The following is a 27,422-nucleotide window of genomic DNA, read 5'->3' on the forward strand; positions in this document are numbered from 1 at the left end:
GCATCTTCTGTGACTCTGGTACCTGAGAGAGATGGAATGTTTCCCACATCTTACAGAAATTCAGTTTCTGGTTACAGATCTTGCCTCTGTGCACCTGAACTTCCTGTTCATGACACATGGGTTGTTGCTTTTCAAAATCCAATGAGCAGTTATTGAGGGAGTGCTTCTCAATAGGAAAAGTGAATAAAACGTTCTCATCTATAGTAACTGCATTTTTAATCTCATCTGGTATCAACTGTCTTCTAGAAAGTTACAATGTGTTGTTTAGGGACACTATTCTTTAACATAGAAGGAAAGGAGTAATTAGTACAGGATATGTAATTACATGATACCCATTCTGAAATCTTGTAAGAGTGCTGTGAATGGGAAGTCATCATTTAATTTATCAGAAGGAGGGGGGGGGGAATCTTCTATCATTCCTGATTATACCAGAACTAGACATTTTGAAATTATAATATCATCATATGTTCATGACACCAAACTGGGTTTGCTTTATGAGAAACCTTTGATCATTAAATTTAATTGTTAATGGCACAGGCTATCAATAAAGAGCAAGCAGTATGATATCTGTGTAGGTGTCAGTGGGCCTCAAATAGCAAAGGTGAGAATGAGATAGACGTGACCTGGTTTGGCACATTGGGGTTTCTGAGATGTGAGCTCCAAACATAATACATAGAAAACTAAGGGCAGTATTCCAAACAGATCTGGCATGAGAATTTTATAAAACAGCTAGTTTTTTCAGGGACATAATAAAAGGAGCAGTTTCAACGAAGGGCCATGCATTAAATTCCCATTGTTGGATCCAAGATGGAAATGTTTTTGCTTCCAAGGCCCTCCTGCAGCCCAAGAACTACTTCTTTCACATCCTTGAGAATCTTTTGTATGTCATGGCATCCTAGAGTCTGTTTGGAACAAGGAATGCTCTAGATGAAGCTCTAAAAATGTTGAGTTTGTGCCTTTAAGAAACAGTCCGATTCATGACTTTCGTGTGCAGCAGGAGAGCTGTGCTCTCTCAGCACGGTTCGCCATTTGGGAGCCGAGGCAACGCCAGGACAGATGTATGAAAAGTATCAAATACTGCAAATCAAATACTGCAAAGCAAAACAGGCAGCCCGAGGCATAGACTTCAAGATTTTGGTTGAACCACTAGTCCGTTCATTAACATCTTTAAGCAACTGAGGCCATGGCCTGGTTGGTCAAAGCTGCTCTCAAAATCTGCGGGACAGTGGAACCGCATGTGCCTGAGCAGGTAACTCTAGCCAGGAACTTATGAACATTTCCTAGCAGAAGCTTCTGGTCTTCTCAGAAAAGTAAAATACCTATTGTCTCAGGAACAGCCTGTGGGGAATCTGTTTGGATCAAGAATTGCGCTCAAGTCCCAATCTTAAATGAAGACCTAAAAGTGTGCAGTTTTGTGCACTTAAAAATAGTCCATTTCACAGGGGCCGTGTGTGCTCCTGGACCCAGCTCGTTCAGTGTCTGGGAGGAATCGCTGGGTTTGGGCCAAACATCCAGTATGGAAAGGGAAATGATCCGCTTGGGCAGGGGGGAGGCTGCTTACCCTCCGAGAGAGCTAGAATGTTGGAAGAAGATTCCATCCTAGGGTGAGCGACGGGCGGCAGGAGGAAGTCCTGGCTCCCCGGAATCTCCCCCCGCAGCAGCCACAGCAGCCCCGCTGGGACACCCAGACCCCAGAGCTGAATGGAGCCTGAGGAGGGAGAAGAGCCAGGTGCGGAAGCGGGAAGCGCGGAGGACAGCCGGGGTGCCGGCCCCTCCTTGACCCCCTCTGTGGCCCGCGTGCATTAGGGGGGGAGCCAGGGGGGAAAGGCCAGAGTGGGCAGGCGGCCGTGCCCCCTGCTGGCGCCCCGCGACAGCCCGGAGGGAAGGGGGCGCAGAGGCCGCTCACCCCGAGGGGGCGGCCCTGCGCGTGGGCGCCCCTGGGTGGAACCGGGAGCCGCCGCCGACCCCGCCAGTCACTGGTGAGTTCAAGCCGGTGGACCCCGACAGGCGCCGGTTCATAGGCTTAGAAAGGGGTCAGGTAGGAGGGCCCCAGGAAGGATGCAGAGGGGCCCCCCGCGGCTGCGGCCTCGGCCTCAGCGGGAAGGAGCTGGAGGCGGCAGGAGGACGTGGGCCTCCGAGGAGGGGAAGTCTGCAGGGGCCACGCAGCCAGCAGGGCGCTCCCGGGCTGCCCCCGGCCGCTCCCCGCCTGAGCCGCCCCGTGGGCGCCGGGCTTCTGCTTCTTCCCCTGGGTCCTCCGCTTCTGGGACCAGATCGGGGCCTGCGTCTCCGTGAAGCCGAGCGACAGTGGGAGGTTCAGGCGCTCGCACGCCCACAGGGAGCGCGGGGCTGAGCTCGCTCTCCGGGGCCACCAGCTGCTCCCGGTGAAGGCGGCGCGGCCTTGGCTTGGGGCAGCGGGGCTCGCCCCGGGGCCGCGGGAGCAGGGTGCGCCCGGGGAGCTCTCGAATTCATGAGCCCTAGAGAGGGAGGGAGGACACAGGCAGAGGGAGAAGCAGGCTCCATGCAGGGAGCCCGACGCGGGCCAATCCTGGGTCTGCAGGATCACACCCCAGCTGCAGGAGGCGCTAAACCGCTGCGCCCTGCGGCTGCCCCTCCCTCCACATTTTAAGGAGAATTCTCTACTGTGCAATTTCACACACTACAACGTTAATGTTTCTTCTTCTGCTGACTACATTAATACTCTTTTTGCTATTTTTGTGCTAGAAATAAGTGTCCAAATGTTTTCCCTAAAGTGGTGTCAGTCTTCTGTCCACTGTCCATCTTACACAGAATTGTGACACTGTTCATCGAGAAACCAATTCTTTCCTTAATTAACACTCAGATTGATTTTACTGACAGTGCTTGTATTTTTCCTTTCATAAATAGTGTAAACTATGTTGATAATTTCATTTCGATTCAAATGTCACAAGCAGAAAATCTAAACAATTAGCAATATTTTTTAAACAAAGGAGTTTATGTTTTAGAAATTCATGGTTAGGCTATAACAAAATAAATAACAGCTCTGATCAGTTACATCTCTGGTTTAGCTGTCATTAACCTGTCAAAGATCTGGGTGGACACATGAAAGCTGCCTTGAGTCATCACGCACTTACACCTTGTGAGAACATCACAATTACATTAAAAAAAGGTTGCAAGCAAGCCCTAAAAAAATCCGTTTATTTGCTGCAGTAAACTAGGATGAACAGAATTACTACAAAGTGGTTACATGGATTACACAATCAAAAGATATAAGCAGCACAAGGCATGAATAGAATGACCAGCACTGCAAAACACACACACAATCATACACATACACATAGTGGCACAGACCCAGACACACCCGCTACACACACATCTGTTACTGGAGGGCACTGGGGAGAGAAAAGAGAAACCAAACTCCCATGACACTGCAAAGGGTTTTCTCCGGTATGCGTCCTCTTGTGCTCATCCAGGCCTTGCTTCTGGCTGAAGGCTTTGCTGTACTTGGAGCACTTGCATGGCTTCTGCAGTCAACGAAAAGAGATCGCCATGAATCTGGGTGAACTCAGAGCCCTCCTCACTAAGGTATACGCGTGGGGATATTTTCCCGAGCTTCTGTAGGGTGCTGCAGCAAATCCAGAGCTGTGCCATGAGTTATTTTATTTTAATTTTTCAGGAGAAACAGCAACACTCAGTGTCTGCCTGACAAACTGAACTACTTGCTCATGATAGTTCATAGGTCCAGCATGTACTGTAGTTCTCTTATTTTTTATTTTATTTTTATTGGTTGATTTGAGAGAGACCGAGACAGAGAGAGAGCAAGAGAATGGGAGAGTATAAGCAGGAGGACAAGCAGAGGGAGAGGGAAAAGCAGGCTGCCCGCAGAGCAGGAGCCTGATTTGGGGCTCCATCTCAAAACCCTGGGATAGTGACTGAGCCAAAGGCAGACACCTAACCCGTTGGGCACCTAACCAGGCACCCTTGCAGTTCTTTTAACTAAGTCATAGTTAGCTTTGCAAAGCTAGGTTGTGAATGTCTGACATGATCTAACTACTAAAAGAACTGAACTCTAGGTCTTCTTTTGGTCTTGGTGGGCCACAAAAATTTACTGACACTAAGGAAGGGCATCATGGACCAAGAGAGTTTGGGAACACTGATCTAGATGGTGCAAACTGCTTACTATCTCAGAGAATGAAAACTTCAGGAAAAAATTTCTATCAGATATTGGGGATAAGTATAAAAAGCAATACAGCTCAACTGTGGTTTAAGTATTTTCATCTCTATTGCCCAATCTTCCTTTCTTATGTAGAGTGTTCTTTTCTAAAATCTAAACAACTTTCTTAAATGAAGCATATTTACAAATTGTCACAGACTCTTAAGGAAAAAGAAAAAATTCCTACAGGAAGAAAAAACGGTCCACATTCCCTAGCCACCTTTGATACTAGGAACTTACATTACCATCCATTTTACTCGGAAAGAATTGCAAAATAAATTAAAATTATTCCATTAAAACACCTCCTCAAAACAAACAAACAAACCCAGCTGGCCATCACTAAACAGTGCGTAAATAAAAAAGATTTGAGGAAAAATAAACTATTTGTTTGAAGTAAACTTGCAGTGAAATTTTTTCCAGATACATCTTCAAAAATATTACAGTTTTTTAGATTGAGATAGTATTTAATTTCCTGTTCTGTAGATAAATTCCATGCATATTTTCTCCTTAGTATTTGAGAGTATTACAAAAATGTCCAGATCTACAAAACCAAACTGACATGTGTGTGCCTACCAACTAGCTCTTAAGGAATCAAACATGCCCAGTGCAGGTGTGACTCTCAACCACCCCCACCCCGCTCCCTAACTGCAGTACCTCAGCACCTTGTCTGTACACTTCCCCAGAGGTGACTACTAGTGCTGGGTATGGAGCTTATCATTCCCTGGCTTTTCTCTATATTTTTACTGCCCATGTATGGAAGGATCTCTAAGTAAGACATAGTACTATATCGCTTTTTACACTTACTTAAATAGTATCATACTGTATGTAAACTTTGTGAGTTCTCTTGAAATTGATGTATTTTTGCTGAGCATTATCTTTATGAGCTTCTAGTCCTCAATTTCATTTTGTGAACACATGTAGTTCATACTCATTCATTGTTAATACCATATCATATTACATTCAGTGGCTATACCCCAATTTGCTTATATATATATAGTATCTAGTGATGGGTAGTTCATATTTTTCCAATTTTTCACTCTTACAAATAATGTTGCTTTGGCTTTTTTGTACACTGTCTACTTGAATGCAGGTAAGTGTAATTTCCATGGTATGTGTATCTAGAAGGGGGATTGCAACTTCCACTCTTCTAGGAATGGCCAAACTCTACCAAGTAGATAAGCCCTTCTACACTGCAACATCCAGTACGTTCTTATAATTCTATCACTGTATTTTACCAATTCTGAGACTTAGGAGGGACATGATGAGTGTACATAAGTTTAAAAGTATTATGTTCCTAGAAAATAGGACCTCTTATCAATTCGAAGTGATCTTTATCTGTGAGAATTTTTTTTATTTTGAAATTAATTAAGTCTTCATATAGCTATAACAGCTTTTTAAAATATGTCAGGGGTGGGGAAATAAGGGGGATGTTGAATAAATGGCAGAAGACAAGCATCCTCTGGAGAGCTAATGCACAGCACTGTGATTTCTAGCGAACAACACTGTAGTATTATTTCACAGGTGCTACGAGACGAGATCTTAAATGTTCTCAACATACACGTGCACATACACACAGTCATAAAGGAAATTATATAACATGATGGAGATTTAGATAACACTATGGTGGTAATCATATTGCAATATATAAATGTATCAAATAAATACCTTCCACTTTAAATGTATATAATGTTATATGCCAATTATACCTTAGTTTAAAAGAAGGAAGAAAAAATAAATAAAATAAGCATTTGCCTGGTATATTCATCTTTGTACTTTTAAACAGTCTATTCTTAGGTATGAGGAGTATCCCCATAAAAAGTACCCCAACTGGATTTTCTTAACCTTCCCTTATATCACCTTTTTAAAAGACAAGTTCTGATTCTTGATATTCATTGCTATTTTTTATAGTTTAACGACCATTATGATATACTAGTATATTTATCTATTAACATTTGTTGTTACTAATTATATATTTAATATATACACTTAAAAACATATGTGAATATATTTCATCATTTTATTTTGGGCATTGCCTTTTATCTTGCTTCTCATTTCCCTCCCTATATTTTCTTACATGTTTTGATTTAATGATTTTCCCCTCGTGTCATCATAGAAGGTATGAATACTATTTCTATCCCCTTAGTGGTTATCCTTAACAGTTCTATCACGTACAATGAACACAATCGAAAGTTTATCTGTATGTTTTCCCTCCTACTGAATAACGAGTCCTGCAGAATCTCCTGTCTCACATGTTATGTGTAAGTCTTTTATTTGTGTCTTGACTTTTAAAGCCTGATATGGAATCATTATTATTTAACACATCAGTGTGGTTTAGTTTTATACATTCTTTTTTTTTTTTTTTTAGTAAATTCTTTTTTTTATTTACGATAGTCACAGAGAGGGAGAGAGAGAGAGAGAGGCAGAGACACAGGCAGAGGGAGAAGCAGGCTCCATGCACCGGGAGCCCGACGTGGGATTCGATCCCGGGTCTCCAGGATCGCGCCCTGAGCCAAAGGCAGGCGCCAAACCACTGCGCCACCCAGGGATCCCAGTTTTATACATTCTTAATGATTACTTGACTTTTCATGCTTTCTGACCTTCAGAGGATCTGATGATGGTAAATTCTTCTTTTATATTTGATTGAAGATGACTTTATTTTTCATTTGTTATTAAGTGAAAGTGTACAAATCCAATTAGATGTATATAACAGACTATTTTTCACATCTCTTAGCCATTTCCATCTCTCTGTATTGCACCATTTGCAAGTTCTTTAGAATCAGCTATCAATTATCTTCAGTAGGAACCTGTTAATAGGACCATTTCAGTTTTTAATTTCCATTAATATTTTAAGTTTTTGTAAGTTTTTATTTGGTTCTTTTCAATTATGCTTAGTTTTTGATAAAATCTTATTTTTTCCTCATGGTGCTTAGGTCTATTTAAAAAATACTCCTGCTTTCTTTTAGAGGCCGATTTGAATGGTAAATGGTTCTCCAACCTTTTATTTCCAGGTGGTAGGTGTCCTTCTGTCTAAAATGAGTCTCTTGTAGACAGAAATAGATGGGTCCTGCTTTTTTATCCAGTCTGAAACCCTGCGCCTTTCGATGGGGTCATTAAGTCCGTTCACGTTCAGAGTTACTATTGAGACAGAAGTTGCACTGTTGGGTATTTACCCCAAAGATTCAGATGCAATGAAACGCCGGGACACCTGCACCCCAATGTTTCTAGCAGCAATGTCCCCAATAGCCAAACTGTGGAAGGAGCCTCGGTGTCCATCGAAAGATGAAAGGATAAAGAAGATGTGGTCTATGTATACAATGGAATATTACTCAGCCACTAGAAACGACAAATACCCACCATTTGCTTCAACGTGGATGGAACTGGAGGGTATTATGCTGAGTGAAGTAAGTCACTCAGAGACGGACAAACGGTGTATGTTCTCATTCATTTGGGGAATATAAATAATAGTGAAAGGGAATATAAGGGAAGGGAGAAGAAATGTGTGGGAAATATCAGAAAGGGAGACAGAACTTACATACTCCTAACTCTGGGAAACGAACTAGGGGTGGTGGAAGGGGAGGCGGGTGGGGGGTTGGGGTGAGTGGGTGACAGGCACTGAGGGGGACACTTGACAGGATGAGCACTGGGTGTTATTCTGTGTGTTGGTAAATTGAACACAAATAAAAATTAATTAATTAAAAAATACTCTAGATATTTATATAATTTACCTTATCTGATAAATCATTATCTTAAGTTTTTTTTTGAAATCTAATGCTGTTATTTGTGCTTCCTCCTGTCTCCTGCTCATGGCTCTTGTTTCTTTGGAGTTATGGGCTCATGTTTGGTGGTCTTTATCTGTTAAAATCCGGTGACCCTTAGGTTGAGGGTATGTCCCTCCAGACAGCATTTGTGTTTGCTTCTGCCAGGCATTCTGGGATGCTATCAATCAAAGGCCATTTTAAGTTTATTTCTTGCTTTAGGGTTTTCTGGTCAGGGAAGTATTTTAGGTCTGAACTCTAAACACACTTGAGGGAAAGACTGTGGTTACAAACTCGAAGGAGAACTCTTTCTCTCTAGCCAGCAATTACTCTGAGACAGTCCAATGTCCTAAGCATCTTCGTCTGCCAAAGGTAGATTATTTCCAGTCCCTGATTTAATTTTGAGTATCACTTTTCTAGGGCCCCAGCACTGTGGTGGGATGTGGTTCCATCTTGTCCTATAACCTAAATCCAGAGCTTGCCTCCCTTTCCATCACCACTGAAAACCAAACCTTGAATTTATGGATACTGGCAAACACCCTGAAGGTGTTCTCATTCTCAACTTAACCTTATCACTCTGGCCTTCGGCTTCAGTTTGCTTTGTTGGATTCTGGGGATTATTGTTACTTTTTTCCCCATAAGTTCAGATATTTGCTATTTGCTTTATTATATCCAGCATGGGTATGTGTTTTGTATAGGACCTCTGTATTTTAAATGACTGTTCAAAGTAACAGAAAAACACTGCATTTTCTTGGCAGTCCAAAAAATAGGATGTTTACTGCTTTTTTCATCTAGTCTAAATCAACAAAATCTCTTTTCACATATCACATGACCTTTGGTGCCTATTATTTCTGCAAACATTGCCCAGTTTAAAAAAAAAAAACTCGAAAATGTAGTTGTAGGTATTTAAATCAGAAATTTCTTGGAGTTGCTGGGACTTTTATTATATCCAAATGTTTTACTTAAACTTGTATTTTAAAAACATATAAGGATATATCAATATGATGTATATGAAAAGGAAAAAGGGAAGGTTTTCTCCCTACAATCTATCTATAAAACAAGATCTTGTGAAGAAGTCAATCACCATGGCAGCTGCAGTGACAGCTAAGTGTCTGGCAGAGAACAACCGAAGACAAGACCAAGTATCTGGATGACTTCCTAAGAGAATGATAGAAGTTTCCAGGAACAAAAGGCAATGAGAAACAAGGTCTGTGCATCACTGATTAACAACACCCCTCTAAGTCCTAAATTTCTTCTTAGCAGGTACTGTCTAGGTAGGCATCCTACAGTGCCCCATGGATACTATGAAAGGTTCTGAGCCAGTGTATGGAGATTATGGCAAAAGCATAAGGGTTTTATAGTTATCACAAGTTTTCAAAAACCCAAATGTGTATTATTCACTGGCTTGGATGGAATAAATAATGTTTTACACACACATTCACACACTCATATATTGATATTTTTCAAATGTTTATAAATACTACTGGTGATTATTTCAATACACTTTATTTACAAATGTCACTGAAATTTTATTACCTTCGCTTATTTATTTTCTCCTATAAAAGACATTAAAAATACAACTATCATGTGTTTCTGTGTGTGTGTGGGCAGGAAAGATGGGCTGAAATTTATGTTAGAAAGGTTCCTCCAATCCAAAAAGTTTGAGAATTATAGTTGTAAAAGGGACTCATTTAAAGAAGTAGTTCTCTGCCTGGACTCCATCCTTTGTATCAAGAACCATTTGAAGCTGAGGATTCCTTGGGGTTTTGTCCTAAGATTATCAGCTCACACGCTCTACAATCACCCTTCTATGTCAGTCTAGAAAGAAAGGTCCTCTGAGTTCTTTAGGCTATAGCAAAGTATAGTAAGAAGCCATGTTTGCCTTTCATGTCTGTCCATCTCTTTTATCCCTAAATCTTAAAAAATATACAATTTTCTTGATATTGCAAGGAAGGATATAATTTCTGACATATTTGGTCACAATGCCATATAGCGCTCCTTGGAAAGAACTTTAATGTGCACCCTTGCAGGATCCCTGGGTGGCCAGCGGTTTAGCGCCTGCCTTTGGCCCAGGGCGCGATCCTGGAGACCCGGGATCGAATCCCACGTCGGGCTCCCAGTGCATGGACCATGCTTCTCCCTCTGCCTCTGTTTCTACCTCTATCACTCTGTGTGTCTCTATGAATAAATAAATCAAATGTTTAAAAAAATAAAAAAAAAAAACAAGCTCTGTTCCCAGGCCCTTTGCTTTCCAAGGAGGTCTTTGGTCCCGCTGGGGCATAGAGACCTCAACTCTATGGCCTGTGCAGCCGAGATGCCCAAGCGTGGGGTTCGATGCAACTTGTCACAAAGTTAGATGCAACAGTGCACAGGCTGGACCCCCTCCCTCGCCCCGCCCCCCACCCCCCTGCCCTGGAGATCCCCGAGGGCAAGATTGTTCAGACACCCCCGCTCAGAGGCCTTCCCCGGGCCCCCCTCTAGCCTCCAGGGCCCCCTAAATCTTAGCGACCCCCATCCGTGTTGGAGCCCTTCCCTGCAGCTCCTCTGGGAGCACCATTTCCAGCCTGGTCGCAGCAGCTCCGGTCAGCCCCAGGCCCCTCGTCGGCCCTCCGCGGGGCGGGGAAGCCGGCGGGGGAGAGCGCGGGGAGCCGGAGACAGCCGCAGGTGGGCGTCCTCCCGGGTGAGTGGGGTCGCCTCTGGCCCCCGCAGTCCCTCCCGGGCTCCGCGCTTCCTTCCACTCTCTCTGGCTGCGCCCAGGGCTCCGCGGCGCACACGGAGGCGCTGGGGAGGGCGGCGGCGGCGGCGGAGGTCAGCGTGGGGCTGGCGGGTCCCGCGCGGCCTAGTGAGCCCCGAGGCCTGCTCCTCCCCGTCGGAGCCCAGCGCTGGGGAGGCGGCGGCGGAGGGCGGGGAGGAGGCCCCCGGGGAGCGCTGCGCGCGCGGGAAATGCTCGCCACTGTGCCCGGAGGGATTGGGGCTGGGGCGGCGCAGGGCGGGGCGGCGCGGGCGGCGGGGTCGGTGAGCCAGCGAGCAGGCTTCAGGGGCCGCCTCACCTGGGCTCGTCGTCGCTCCTGGCGCCCCGGAGCCCAGGGCCTGCAGAGGCCGAGGGGGCTGCCCCTCCAATGTCCCGTGTTCGCTGTGTTGCCCTTTGGAGACCAAACAAGGTAGTTTGCTGAGCATCCCCCCTTCCCACTTCCATTGGGGGCGCGGGGCTGGGTGCGGGGTGGGGGCGTCGGGGTCACGCCCGCGGGGGTGTGTGTTTTCTAAATAACACACCTGTTAGAATTCTATCAGTCTTTAATCCTGAACTCCATCTTTTCATTCTTACTTGCTACTCTGCATGGTTTTATAATCTCTGGGTCTGCGCTAATATTTCAGGGCATCGTTTAGTTAAAAGGCAAAGGAAAGATGGGTGTAAAAATAAGAAAAGCAGCCGATTTCAAGTAGAAGTAAGCATCTGCTTGTTCTCAAAGATGCTTCTGGTTTTTAATCAGCTCTGAAGTCTGGAAAACCCTTGTAAACAAGAAAACAAGCTATTTCATCGGCTTTGGTTTCCATTTCACCGCCAAGAAGGATGATGGATTGCGAGTTTGACCTGTCACGTATGGAAATTAGCTTGCTTTATTCAGTCACCCAGGCAATGTTTGGATTTATGGACTCGTCTACTCTTAATTATACATGGCCTTTTGTTTCTTCTATTGTAGATGGATCTATAGTTAAGTATGCAATGTTCGAGAGCTTTTATGGGTCATAGAAAGCCTATCGTGATAGGACTGCAACTATACTAAATACTCAACTGTCACTCATACACAAGTAAGCAATAAGTACCATGTTAGGTGAGTACACACATGCGCATTTGCTAACCACTGCTAATTTGATTTGCTAATCACTTTTGGGTTCAAAATTTACTTTTTAAAATTTATAACAATATACCTCACCTTCCTGAGCAGAACACGATAATAAAAGGTCTTTCTTGACTCCTTGACATAAGCTCATCATGCACTTTATTATATATACTACACCAAATGGTGATGTTCACAGGAATCATTGAGCTGCCACGTGAAGGGCTCCAAAATGTGCCACGGTGAAGTAAGGACTATTCTGGGCTGAAGATAGCTGTGAATCCACAGTACAGGGAGAACTTTCTCTGAAGTCCCCTTATCCATCTAAAGATAGATCCTCCCCCTAGGAAACCTCAATTGTCTTAAATCCTCTCCCCAAAAGTCTCACCCCCCAGGGAAGACCGATTCATCACAAGGCCGCAGAAAGGTAGGCACTACACTCAGACAGACATGGGCACAACCCATCATGTCTTCCATCTGTTCCCCTAAGGACTCACTTGTCTTTCCAAAAATTCATTTACTCTCCCTTCAGTGGCCTTTCTCCCTGCTCCTTTCCCTTTTTAAAATGCTCTATCTGCTCTCAAATCTCACCACATCTCTGGGTATTTAGTTCTTGTCGTGAGGTCCCTTTACATGTAAAATTAAAATTTTATAAACGTGGATGCCTTTACTCCTGTAATTTTGTCTGTTGTCAGTTTTGTTCACAGGCCCCCAGGTACTGAACTGAGGAGGTCAGGAGCAAGTTTCTCCTCCCCTGAGCAGCATTTCTGGCCACTGTCTATGTGGCCCAAACTGCTTTACTCATTTCATTTAAGGTCTTACTCTGTTAATTCCTTAGATGTTTCTGTTTTCCTTCCATCCCTCTTTCCTTCCTCCCTTCCTTCCTTTCCACCTTCCTTTTCCATTTTCTTCCTTCTTTCTTTTTATTTCTCTTTTTTTTCTTTTTTTTTCTTTTTTTTCTTTTTTTTCTTCCTTCTTTCTATTCCTCAGTTCTCTTTCCCTTCCTCTGTCTCTGCCTCTGCGTTTCTTTCTCTTGCATTAAGCTTCTATTTCATCTGCCAGAGTTCCTTTCACTTCTTGCCGTTAAGAGTGTAATCGCCTCCACTCTAATCTTCCATGGGAAGAGAAAATAAATGCCCATATGTTTTAGAGTTATTTCTAAAAGCAGGTCGAGCAGGATTCACCTGAAGACTTTTTATAATAAATTTATTTTTTATTGGTGTTCAATTTGCCAACATACAGAGTAACACCCAGTGCTCATCCCGTGAATGGGTGATGGGCACTGACGGGGGCACTTGACGGGATGAAGACTCTTAATATAAAACTCTTCCTTCAGTGAAGTGCATGACTTTAGTGTATAGGCCTCGTAATGTCTATTTTAATTCCTCAAAAGAGATTCTTCTTTCCTTCTAGATTTGGTCAGTTGCAGATAACTTACGTAGCTACAAATATTTTCTAGATATATGCAGCATTGTGTATGAAACATACATGTGCATTACGACGAAAAAAGTTAAAATTTCATTTTCATGTAATTAGAAATGTATACACCTTCTTGCACATACATATTCATATGTATTGTATATATTTGTATATGTGTATGTAACAAACTGCACATTTACACAAATTAGTGCATCAGTTTCTTTTGAGTTGTTTTGTTTTGTTTTAAGATTTTTTTAAGTAATCTCTACATCCAACCTGGGGCTCGAACTCACAATCCTGAGATGAAGGGTCACACACTCCACCGACTGAGCCAACCAGGCATCCCTCTTTTGGCATTTCTATTCGAATCTAATCACATGTATATTCTTAGTCTCATTCCTTTATATTAGTTTATAGTTCATGATAGATTTTTGTATCAATTAAACTACAACCAAATTACCTACCAATGAAAAAAAACACCATATCCCGATTTTACACTAAAAATTATTTTACGGATAGCCTTTTTCTCAGCTTATATAAAGTACTTTTCAATGAGAAAAGATTTTTGCGTCTACTAGGTTCTAGACATTGCTCTAGCTAGGAGTCACGGGGAGAGTGAAGGGAGATGAACTGATAAGGCTTCTGAACTACAGGTGTTATTTGGGTGTTAGAAGTGAGGAAAACTATATAAAGGCAGGAACTTTTAAATATCTGTGGATATTTTAAATATCTGTGGATCAAGGGCATTGTTGACCACTCATTCCAACAAAGGCAAGCAGCAATGGAAACAATAGTACCAAGGACTCAGGTAAGAAACACATGACACCTTTTTGGAATTGTAAGTAGTTCAGTAAAATTCAAAATTTTCTCTCTCTCTCTCTCTCTCTCTCTCTCGTAAGTAAATGTGTGAAAGCAGATTGTCTTTGCTTATCTGCCTATTTGGTTAATATTCTTGGGAATAACTGTTATTGTTATTGTTATGTATCTGTACAAAGACTGAGTCACAAAAAGGACATTTGTGAATAAAAATGACCTTAATTACGTGGCATCATGGAGCAAATGAGTATCCATGGAGATTATGTAGCTAATTCCCCACTCAGAATATTTTCACATTGTGAAGATGTTTGGCTTTTGTTTTGTTCCATTTCGATGTGTGGAATGTATTTATTTGCTAGCCCTATACTTATTTTGTTATAGCTTTTATTTCAAAGAGGCTATCATCTGGTGTATACTCTTAGCATTTAAGGAAAAAAAACCCACATCACATACATCCTAGAGATTGCTATTCAAATCTTCCCTCTATCACTAACTAGCTGTGAGACACTAGGCAATTCTTTCAAGCTTGTTGGGCCTCAGTGGCCTCATTTGTATAAATTGAGGGTTTGAGTCAATGACCTCCTATGACTGCCTGAATTAAAGTGATTATTACCTCTGCTTCTTTGAAGTCCAAATTGACATTCAAGTAAAAAGTTCCTCAGCTACCAACCCTGTACTTTACAGCAGTGAAATGTAGAAAGATTTGTGCTTCTTTATGTCTTTCCCTCTTGAAGCCTGCATGCATTAGCTCTTCCTTGAGTGTTAATGAAAATGTAAATTCATGCTGAGGTAGCTTTCTAATTAGATTTGTTTATAGAGTGATTTCAATTGTAACTTTCCTGAAAAGTAGAAAAGGAAAATGATCACTTATTGAAATCACTGAATTTACCATACATTTTAATTAAGCAAGGTAGGTAATTGTGTTCTCATTTCACAAGTGAGAAAAATGAGTTAAAAGAGCTTTTAGGTTTATATTATGTGCATTTTATCACATAAATAATTTTTTAAAGAATTGTTAAATGTCTAAGATAGTGAAGTACCTGAATATATATACATACATATATAACTTTGACCCAGATCTGTACCAGGCCAGGTCTATATTATATCATGAAGGTTTTGTATTAAGAATCAGGGTTGGGGATCCCTGGGTGGCTCAGCAGTTTGGCACCTGCCTTCGGCCCAGCGTGTGATCCTGGAGACCTGGGATCGAGTCCCACGTTGGGCTCCTTGCATGGAGCCAGCTCCTCCCTCTGCCTGTCTCTCTCTCTCTCTCTCTCTTCGTGTCTCTCATGAATACATGAATAAATCTTAAAAAAAAGAATCAGGGTCAATTACACATCTTTTAAACTCTTTGCTATCTCTGATTTTGGGGAGGCCTTCTATCCCATCCATCTTCCATTTTTGACCCTAAGTTCTCTATTTTCTAGCTTTTATTACTTTTTTTCATCCTCCAGGACACTTTCATCAACCTTGTAATGACTGATAAAAAAGGAAAAGCTGAGACGCCTGGGATGTGCAGTTGGTTAAGTGTTGGACTCTTGGTTTCAGCTCAGGTGGTGATCTCAGGCTTGTGAGGTGGAGTGGCACAAAGGGCTCTGCACTCATTGCAGAGTCTGCTTAAGACTTTTTCCTCCCTCCACCTCTGTCCCTCCCCACTGCACTCTCTCTCTTTCTTTCACTCTAAATAAGTGAACATCTTTTTAAAACATATTTTTTTATTCATTCACGAGAGACACACAGACAGAGGCAGAGACACAGGCAGGGGGAGAAACAGGCTCCCTGAAGGGAACCCGATGTGGGACTCGATTCCAGGACCCCAGGGTCACATCCTGAGGTGCCCCTAAGTATGTCAAGAAAGAAAGAAGAAGGAAAAGCAAAATCTTTGTTGGCCTTACACTACTTCAATCACTGAAATGCAGAGAAATATGAAGTAGCAGAGTGGTAAAGTGCACGCACTATGAAATGGACATTTTTGGGTTTGAATACAGGTTCCAAGGCTTTATTAAGTTTGTAATCTGTGCAAGTTACATGGATTCTCTGTGCCTTGATTTCCTTGCTGGTGGAGTGGGGTTAGTAGGGATAGTATTCAACTGAAGGGTTGATGGTTGGATAAAATGGGCTAATTTTATGAGAAGAAAGCATTATGATATGAAAAGCTAAGTAATAATCCTAGGCATTCTCCTTACATCATTGGAAGCCTATACTACTGGAGTCTTTAAGCTATTCCATTTAATTGGAGGTTCTTGTACTCATCTTAATAACAATTCATACATTTGAGTGATTTATGTGACTTCCAAATTATTTTTTTCCAGTTTTTTTTAACTTCATCCCTCAATTCCACATTAGTTCCGATTCTAATCTCAGCATCTTTGACCCCAAATTATAATCAAACCTATACCTGAATTGCTTCCTTTCCTAGCATTGGCCTAAAGTTCTTGAGGCCTGGACTGTGCCAAATATCTTAGTCGCCCAGTCATGATTGCTTTGAAGGAAATACCTGAGCCATTTCCTCTGTCCCAGATGACTTTATCATATTGATCACATTCACAACTAGAGAAGGGAACTCTGAAAAAGTTGAGCCTGGAAAGGAAAGTAGGGTACAGAATATAGATTATTTCTCAGTAGAAATGGATGGACCTTTTGTTCAGAATGTGGAGGATGGAGGTACAGTGTGCTGGGTTGATGGGAAATTCATCCACAAGATGGTGCACACTGCTTATCTTTGCTTATAGACATTCCATCTTAAACAAAAATGTCAGATATTATATTTTCACAGAAAAGATAGAATAACAGCTTTTGTTTGACAGACAGCTTTTGTTTGTCATGTGTTATAATCTGTCATACTTTGTATTTCAAACTCTGTTTTGCTTTGGACATTTACGGTATGGATGTGTGTGTAGGTGTTTGTTTCTACGTGAGAATTGACCCATATGACCCATTATTTAGTCTTCACTAAATAATGTAGACCCAGAAAATTTTGAAGACTGGGGTAGGGTTAGGGGGAGATGGATTCTATAAGAAGGGGAGACTTGTTTTTTGTGAGTATTTTGCCAAAAATAGAACAATAAGGATATATTGACTATTTTGAAACACTACTTCTATGCAAAGAAAAATGCATGCATTTCTATATTATTCATCGTTTTAATTGCATAGTTCTTCATAAATCACTGCGTGTGACTTTTGCTTCCTTTGTAATTCTCTCACAAGTTTTGTATATTTGCGTTCCATGGTTATCATTCAGTTGTGATTGATAACTTAAGATTGGCAATAGCTACAGCTAAAAACGGGAAAGAATTACAGGTGACATAGGAACCAGTTACAAAAGAGCATGTAATATAGCAGAAACAGCAGCCACAGAAATGGCGCCAGTTGCTCATGCATTTAGAATGTCCTTGAGCCTGATCTCATGCATACCACTCTACTAGATGCAGTGTTGCTGAGCATGCCCAACATCACATCTTTGTAGATCATACATCACTCATAGAGGGAGGTCAGGTCACATGATAATTTGATGGCCCGTAGAAAGCTTTCCACCTTTTCTAAGATCATATAAATCAGAAATTGCTTTTTCATAGAAGAGATGAAGAGAGAGAATAGAATATCACGGTTGCCCAATCCTAAAGACCTATGCTATGATGACCCTATAGGGGCCCATCAAAGTCTCCATGCGGCATCCCTATTCAATATATAGACTTCAAAAATTATCATTATCTTCAAAGTCCATTTATTGCTTCTCAATAACTAACCAAATCTGCTCAAAGGTGATGGTATTTTCAAAAGGATATAAATTAAGAAAAAAATAGTTAAAATAGTTAAAATCTCACAAAGCAGGATTTGCACTATGAGCTCATGACTGCTTAACTCTGGTGCTAAATTTGGGTAAACAAATTTTCTCTCCCTACACAGCAGATTCCTATTTTGAGCCTCTGATTGGGTTGAATTATGTGCAAGATTCCGTGGCCCTAATTCTGGACAATAGACAGTACAGATATTATAGAAATATTACAGAGAAAATGACAATGTTTTCATGTTTGATGTTATCTCCCTATTAGAGTTGAAGAAATAAGTATCTGTAGGTTAACTTACATTTGGTTGAACTTAATATTAGGTTAAGGAAATCATAAACAGTAGGTGGAGGTATAAAATAACAATACTCCTTACAACATACGATTTTATTTCCCTATCATAAAAAAAAGGTTACACAAGGCAGGAAACCACAAATGTTGGAGAGGATGTGGAGAAAAGGGAACCCTCTTACACTGTTGGTGGGAATGTGAACTGGTGCAGCCACTCTGGAAAACTGTGTGGAGGTTCCTCGGTTCCTCAAAGAGTTAAAAATCAACCTGCCCCACGACCCAGCAACTGCAGTGTTGGGGATTTACCCCAAAGGTACAGATGCAATGAAACGCTGGGACACCTGCACCCCGATGTTTCTAGCAGCAATGTCCACAATAGCCAAACTGTGGAAGGAGCCTTGGTGTCCAGCGAAAGATGAATGGATAAAGAAGATGTGGTTTATGTATACAATGGAATATTACTCAGCCATTAGAAATGACAGATACCCACCATTTGCTTCGACGTGGATGGAACTGGAGAGTATTATGCTGAGTGAAATAAGTCAATCGGAAAAGGACGAGCATTATATGGTCTCATTCATTTGGGGAATATGAATAATAGTGAAAGGGAATACAAGGGAAGGGAGAAGAAATGTGTAGGAAATATGAGAAAGGGAGACAGAACATGAAGACTCCTAACTCTGGGAAATGAACTAGGGGTGGTGGAAGGGGAGGGGGGCGGGGGGTAGGGGTGAATGGGTGACGGGCACTGAGGGGGGCACTTGATGAGATGAGCACTGGGTGTTATTCTGTATGTTGGCAAATTGAACACCAATAAAAAATAAATTTATTTAAAAAATGTATGTTTCCAATAATAGAAATTATGGTAATAGTTCACTAAGACCTTTTACTTAATTCATCACAAAGCCCTGTGTGTGCCTGTCAAAAAGATTCCTAATGTGTTAATTCATGTATTTCTTTACAAAAGAACCTCTCACCTGGACAATTACTATAAACCTGTGACAGAGCTTCTCTTTCCATTGTCCATACTGTTCTCCAAGTGAAATTTCTCAAAAGCTATCTGATCAGGTTATAGCCCACTTTAAAATCCTTCAGTGGATTCCTGTTACCCTTGGTTTGAAGTTTTCACTTCATAGAATGGAACACAAGGCCTTTTTCAATCTTCTTGAATTTAGGAAGAGAATTTAGATTATTCTCTAAATTTTCTGCCTCTCCTACTCCCTAATCTCCACCCACTTTGCTCTGCTGGGATGCCAAACCATTTGTAGTCTCTCAAAACAGGTCCTGCTGACTCGTTTATGTAAAGGCCTTCAGATGCTTCCTGGCATGTTATAAATGCAAAATAAGTGCTGCTATTATCTTTACTATCACTCCTGATCCCTGCTTTACTCTCCCCCCACCAAATTGTTCCAAATTTCCACTCCATCTCATTGTCCAGAAGTTAATGATATGGCCACCCCTGACCTACAGGAGAGCCTGGGAAAGGCAATCTTTGAATCGAATGGCCATGCACACAATTGGTTTTTAGGAGTGCCTGGGTAGCTCACTTGGTTGAGTGTCTGACTCTTGGTTTCAGCTCAGATCATAATCTAGAGTTATGAGATGAAGTCCCACATTAGCCTTCCATGCTGGGCATGGAACCTGCTTAGAATTCTCTCTCTCTCTCTCTCTCTCTCTCTCTCTCTCTCTCTCTCTCTCTCTCTCCCCCACCCCTTGCTCTCTCTCTCAAAAAAAAATTGGTTTTATTAGAGAAAGGAATAATGTATCATCTTGGGAAGCCATTAGTTCCTGATTATAAAAGTTAATGTCTGAACTGAATTTTTATAATATCACCACTCCCTTGTTTAAAAATACTGGCAGTGGCTTACAGGTGTGCTTACAATAAAATATAGCATCCACGGGAAAAGAGAAAAAAAAAAGGTTAAACAGGGCTGTTATGGTGGAGTTGCCATCATTCTTCTTCTTAGTGCATCCTTTAATACGCAGCTACAATCTTGGTTCAAGAAGGCTGCACGAGCTCCAGCCATTGATTCCACATTTTACCAAACAGGAATGAAAAGTCACAAAGAAGGATGCACCCCTTCTGTAGTAGTGTGGTTAGGCTGTCCTAACCAAATACCACTGACTGGGTGGCTTAAACAGTAAAACCTGTTTTTCTCATAGTTGTGGAGGGCAGAAGTTAGGGAGGGGAAGATAGATGTGTAGAAGAAAATTAGTGTGCAGATGATGCTTTTACTAGAGAGAGATGAAATGGACCCTCGACAGGAAAAGAAACAAAACTTCACTACTCAAAGCTAGAGATCCCAAAATATACAGCTCTTAAAAACATGATGAGAATATAAATACTAAATCCAAACATATAGAAGATCAGAAGTATTAAAAATGAGAAATGACACATAAAGGAGCTTAAACCCTGGGATTGCGAGTAATAAATAAGAATTAAATGCAAGAGGGAGGAGGGGCAAGATGGTGGAAGAGTAGCATCCCAAAGTCACCTGTCCCCAACAAATTACCTAGATAACCTTCAAATCATCCTGCAAATCTACGAATTCGGAAAGAGAGAACACCTGGAATGCTACAGTGAGAAGAGTTCGCGCTTCTATCAAGGTAGGAAGACGGGGAAAAAGAAATAAAGAAACAAAAGGCCTCCAAGGGGGAGGGGCCCCACGAGGACCTGGGCTGAGGACAGGGGAGCCCCGTCCTGGAGAAGCAGGAGCTGCACCATCCTTCCCAGGTGGAAAGGCGCCCCCAAGGAGTTAGAGCCAGACCCCAGGAGGGCGGGGATGCCCTCGGGCTCCCTGGGACACTAACAGGCACCTGCAGCGCCCACAGGAGAGTGCGCCGAGCTCCCTAAGGGCTGCAGCGCACACGGTGGGGCCTGGAGCAGCTCGGAGGGGCTCAGGGGGCGGCTCCGCGGAGGGGGCTGCGCGGCTCCGGGAGCAGCTGGGCGGCGGCGGCTCGGGCAGAGGAAGAAGCTCCGTGGGGAGGGGGCAGCGCGGCTCCGGGAGCAGCTCGGAGGGGCTCGGGCGGCAGCTCCGCGGAGGGGGCTGCGCGGCCGGGAGCGCAAATCCAACAGCGCAGGCCCGAAGCACAGGGCGCCGGGACACAGCCCCGGATCCGGCTTCCCCCCGGGACAGGCAGAGACCCGGAGGGCCCAGGACAGCAAGGACACTCCTGCCCCGAGCTGAGCAGATCAGGAGCCCCGCCCCGGAGCCTCCAGGCCCAGCAGACAGAGAGCCCCGGAGTTACGGCGGGGGCTGAATCCAGGTTTCCAGAGCAGGCCCCGCCACTGTGGCTGTTCCTCCTGGGGCCTCACGGGGTAAACAACCCCCACTGAGCCCTGCACCAGGCAGGGGGCAGAGCAGCTCCCCCAAGTGCTAACACCTGAGAATCAGCACAGCAGGCCCCTCCCCCAGAAGACCAGCTAGAAGGACCAGTTCCAGGGGAAGTCAAGGGACGTAAAGTATACAGATTCAGAAGATACCCCCCGTGTTTTTTGTTTTTTTATTTTTATTTTTTTTTGTATTTTTTTCTTTCTTTTTGATTTCTGATTGCTTCCCCCACCCCCTTTTTTTCCACCTTTCTTTTTCTTTCTCCTTTTCTTCTCTTTTTTCCTTTTTTTTCTTTCTCTTTTTTCTTTTTCTCTTTTCTTTCCTTCTTTCTCTCCTCTCATTTTCTCCTTTTCCCAATACAACTTGTTTTTGGCCACTCTGCACTGAGTAAAATGACTAGAAGGAAAACCTCACCTCAAAAGAAAGAATCAGAAACAGTCCTCTCTCCCACAGAGTTAAAAAATCTGGATTACAATTCAATGTCAGAAAGCCAATTCAGAAGCCCTGTTATACAGCTACTGCTGGCTCTAGAAAAAAGCATAAAGGACTCAAGAGATGTCATGACTGCAGAATTTAGATCTAATCAGGGAGAAATTAAAAATCAATTGAATGAGATGCAATCCAAACTAGAAGTCCTAACGATTAGGGTTAACTAGGTGGAAGAACGAGTGAGTGAGATAGAAGACAAGGTGATGGCAAAGAGGGAAACTGGGGAAAAAAAGAGACAGACATTTAACAGACCATGAAGACAGATTAAGGGAAATAAACGACAGCCTGAGGTAGAAAAACCTACATTTAATTGGGGTTCCCGAGGGCACAGAAAGGGCCAGAGGGCCAGAATTTGTATTTGTACAAATCCTAGCTGAAAACTTTCCTAATCTGGGAAGGGAAACAGGCATTCCGATCCAGGAAATAGAGAGATCCCCCCCTAAAATCAATAAAAACCGTTCAACACCTCGACATTTAATAGTGAAGCTTGCAAATTCCAAAGATAAAGAGAAGATCCTTAAAGCAGCAAGGGACAAGAAATCCCTGACTTTTAATGGGGAGGAGTATTAGGGTGACAGCAGACCTCTCCACAGAGACCTGGCAGGCCAAAAAGGCCTGGCAGGATATATTCAGTGTCCTAAATGAGAAAAACATGCAACCAAGAATACTTTATCCAGCAAGGCTCCCATTCAGAATGGAAGGAGAGATAAAGAGATTCCAAGACACGCAGGAACTGAAAGAATATGTGACCTCCAAACCAGCTATGAAAGAAATTTGAAGGGGGACTCTTAAAATTCCCCTTTACGAAGACATCCAGTGGAACAATCCACACAAAAACAAGGACTGAATAGATATCATGATGACACTAAACTCCTATCTTTCAATAGTAACTCTGAACGTGAATGGGCTTAATGACCCCATCAAAGGCACAGGGTTTCAGACCGGATAAAAAAGCAGGACCCATCTATTTGCTGTCAACAGGAGACTCATTTCAGACAGAAGGACACCTACAGCCTGAAAATAAAAGGTTGGGAAGCCATATACCCTTCAAATGGTCCTCAAAAGAAACCAGGTGTAGCCATCCTTATATCAGATAAACTAAACTTTACCCCGAAGACTGTAGTGAGAGATGAAGAGGGACACTATAGCATACTCAAAGGATCTATCCATCAAGAGGACTTCACAATCCTCAATATATATGCCCCGAATGTGGGAGCTGCCAAATATATCAATCGATTAATAACCAAAGTTAAGACATACTTAGATAATAATACACTTATACTTGGTGACTTCAATCTAGTGCTTTCTACACTCGCCAGGTCCTCTAAACACAACATCTCCAAAGAAATGAGAGGTTTAAATGATACACGGGACCAGATGGATTTCACAGATATCTACAAAGCTTTACATCCAAACTCAACGGAACACACATCCTTCTCAAGTACACATGGAACTTTCTCCAGAAGAGACCACATACTGGGTCACAAATCAGGTCTGAACCGATACCAAAAGATTGGGATCGTCCCCTGCATATTCTTAGACCATAATGCCTTGAAATTAGAACTTAATCACAACCAGAAGTTTGGAAGGACCTCCAACACATGGAGGTTAAGGACCATCCTGAAAAAAGATGAAAGGGTCAACCAGGAAATTAAGGAAGAATTAAAAATATTCATGGAAACTAATGAGAATGAAGATATAACCATTCAAAATCCTTGGAATGCAGCAAAAGTAGTCCTATGGGGTTAATGCATTGCAATACAAGCATCCATTCAAAAACTGGATAGATCTCAAAAACAAAAGCTAACCTTACACATAAAGGAGATAGAGAAAAAACAGCAAATAGATCCTACACCCCACAGAAGAGAGTTAATAATGATTCGAACAGAACTCAACGAAATCGAGACTAGAAGAACTGTGGAACAGATCAACAAAACCAGGAGTTGGTTCTTTGAAAGAATTAATAAGATAGATAAACCATTAGCCAGCTTTATTAAAAAGAAGAGAGAGAAGACTCAAATTAATAAAATCATGAATGAGAAAGGAGAGATCACTACCAACACCCAGGAAATACAAATGATTTTAAAAACATATTATGAACAGCTCTATGCCAATAAATTAGGCAATCTAGAAGAAATGGACGCATTCCTGGAAAGCCACAAATTACCAAAACTGGATCAGGAAGAAACAGAAAACCTAAACAGGCCAATATCCAGGGAGAAAATTGAAGCAGTCATCAAAAACCTCCCAAGACACAAAAGTCCAGGGCCAGATAGCTTCCAGGGGAATTCTATCAAACGTTTAAAGAAAAAACCATAGCTATTCTACTAAAGCTATTTAGAAAGACAGAAAGAGATGGAGTACTTCCATATTCGTTCTTGAGGCCAGCATCACCTTAACTCCGAAACCAGACAAAGATCCCACCAAAAAGGAGAATTATAGACCAATATCCCTGATGAACATGGAATCAAAAATTCTCAACAAGATAAGAGCCAATAGGATTCAACAGTGCATTAAGAAAATTATTCACCGTGACTGAGTAGGATTTATTCCTGGGACACAAAGCTGGTTCAACACTTGTAAAACAATCAATGTGATTTTGCAAATGACGTATCAGATAAAGGGCTAGGTTCCAAGATCTATAAAGAACTTATTAATCTCAACACCAAAGAAACAAAGAATCCAATCATGAAATGGGCAGAAGACATGAAAAGAAATCTCACAGAGGAAGACATAGACACGGCCAACACCCACATGAGAAAATGCTCTGCATCACTTGCCATCAGGGAAACACAAATCAAAACCACAATGAGATAACACCTCACACCAGTGAGAATGGGGAAAATTAACGAGGCAGGAAACTACAAATGTTGGAGAGTATGCAGAGAAAAGGGAACCCTCATACACTGTTGGTGGGAATGTGAACTGGTGCAGCCACTCTGGAAATCTGTGTGGAAAATCCTCAAAGAGTTAAAAATAGACCTCCCTACACCCAGCAATTGCACTGCTGGGGATTTACCTCAAAGATGCAGATGCAATGAAACGCCAGGACACCCGCACCCCGAGGTTCAGAGCGGCAATGCCCACGATAGACACACTTTGAAGGGGCCTCAGTGTCCATCGAAAGATGAATGGATATGGAGGGTGTGGTCTCTGTACACAATGGAAGATTAGTCAGCCGTTAGGAACGACAAACACCCACCATTTTGCTTTGCCTCAGTGTCCATGGAAAGATGAATGGATATGGAGGGTGTGGTCTCTGTACACAATGGAAGATTAGTCAGCCGTTAGGAACGACAAACACCCACCATTTTGCTTTGCCTCAGTGTCCATGGAAAGATGAATGGATATGGAGGGTGTGGTCTCTGTACACAATGGAAGATTAGTCAGCCGTTAGGAACGACAAACACCCACCATTTGCTTTGACGTGGATGGAACCAGAGGGTGTTACGGATGAGGGAAGAAAACAAATCAGTGAAAGACAAACATTATATGGTCTCATTCTTTTGGGGAGTATGAAAAAAATTTTGAAAGGGAATAGAGGGGAAAGGAGAAAAAAATGAGTGGGAGATGGCAGAAAGGGAGACAGAACAGGAGAGACTCCTAACCCTGGGAAACGAACAAGGGGTGGAAGAAAGGGAGGAGGGCGGGGGGTGGGGGTGACTGGGTGACGGGCACCGAGGGGGGCACTGGATGGAATGAGCACTGGGGGGTTACGCTCTATGTTGGCAAAATGAACTCCAACAATATATAAACCGATAAACAAACACACAAACCTCCCAAGGCACAAAAGTCCAGGGCCAGTAGGCTTCCCAGGGGAATTCTATCCAAAGCTTCAAGACAAAAGCATACCTATGCTACTAAGCTGCTCCGAAAGATAGCAAGAGATGGAACCCTTCCAACCCTGTTCTTGGAGGCCAGTGTCACCTTGACTCCAAAACCCAAGAACCCACCGAAAGGGAGAATCCTGGACCAATGTCCCTGATGAACGCGGATGCACACCTTCTCCACAAAATACGACCCAACAGGATGCAACGGGATATTATTAAGAAGTTACTCACCGTGACCCAGTGGGGTTTATCCCCAGGGTGCAAGGCTGCTTCAGCACTCGGAGAGCACTCCATGTGCTTCTCCAGATCTGCAAGTGAGAAAACAAGAACCATATGATCCTCTCAAGAGATGCAGAGGAAGCATTTGACAAAATACAGAATCCATGCCCGTTCCAAACGCATCAGAGTACGGGGATACAGGGAACGTCCCTCAGCATCTTCCAAGCCATCTCCGAAAAGCCTGCAGCAAATTATCATTTGCAATGGGGAACCCCTGGGAGCCTTGCCGTGAAGACCAGGCACGAGACTGGGATGTCCACTCTCACCACTGCTATTCTCAACACAGTACGAGATGTCATGGCCTCAGCAGTCAGGCAACAAAACGAAATAAAAGGCATTCAAACTGGCAAAGAAGAAGTCAAACTCTCCCTCTTCGCCAATGACATTATATTGTACCTAGAAAACCCAAAAGACTCTACCACATGATTGCTCAAACTCCCTACAGCAAGTTCGGCAGTGTGGCAGGATACAAACTCGGGGCCCAGAAACTAGTGGCCTTTCTACATGCGGACAAGGAGACCGAGGAAAGGGACATGAGGAAGCGGTCAACCCCATGTATACAACTGCAGCACCCCTAAAAAAGCATGAGCTACCTAGGAAGAACCCTAACCAAAGGTGTAAAGGGTCTCTACCCAAAATGCTGCACAACAAGTCTGAAGGAAACTGAGGAAGACACAAAGAGATGGAAAAGGGTTCCATGCTCCTGGATTGGAAGAATTAATATTCTTGAAAATATCAACGTGACCCAGGGCAACTTACACAACTAATGCAATCCCTGTCAGAAATACCACGGACTCTCTTCAGAGAGCTGGAGCAAGTCCTCTGAAGACTGGTGTGGAATCCGAGAAGACCCCGAATGGCCTCGGGAAGAGTAGCCAAGAAAACCACTGCGGGGGCAGCACAATGCCGGATTTCACGTTGTGCCACGAAGCTGTGACCGGCAAGACAGTGTGATACTGGCACAAAGACAGGCACGCTGATCAATGGAACAGGAGACAGCATCCAGAGGTGGACCCTCAACTCTACGGGTAACAAATATTCAGCCAGGCAGGAAAGACCATGCACGGGGAAAAAGAAAAGACAGTCTCTTCAATAAATGCTTCTGGGAACACTGGACAGCCACAGGCAAAGAATGAAACTGGACCATTCCTCTCACACCATACAGAAGGATAAACTCAAAATGGAAAGGATCTAAATGCAAGACAAGATTCCATCAAAATCCTAGGGGATTTTTTAGGGAGAACACAGGCAACAACACCCTTCTTGAACTGGGCCACAGCAACTTCGTGCAAATTACATCAGCCACAAAGGCCAGAGAAACAAGAGCAAATATGGATCGCTGGGACTTCACCAAGATGAGCAGCTTCCGCACAGCAAAAGAAGCACTCAACAAAACTT

The 27,422-nt window shown here is 42.9% G+C and overlaps 1 protein-coding gene across 1 annotated transcript in view; it reads right to left on the bottom strand.

Annotated features, from left to right (window-relative positions):
* Positions 1–3,157: 3,157 nt before the first annotated feature.
* Positions 3,158–27,422, bottom strand: part of LOC140598741 (uncharacterized) — a 43,406-nt gene continuing 19,141 nt past the window's right edge. The window contains exon 8 of the mRNA XM_072757270.1: positions 3,158–3,500. The gene's annotated coding sequence lies outside the window, so the exon portion shown is untranslated. The remainder of the gene's footprint in view (positions 3,501–27,422) is intronic.

Source organism: Vulpes vulpes, chromosome 4 (genome assembly GCF_048418805.1).
Source record: "Vulpes vulpes isolate BD-2025 chromosome 4, VulVul3, whole genome shotgun sequence".
NCBI lineage: Eukaryota > Metazoa > Chordata > Mammalia > Carnivora > Canidae > Vulpes > Vulpes vulpes.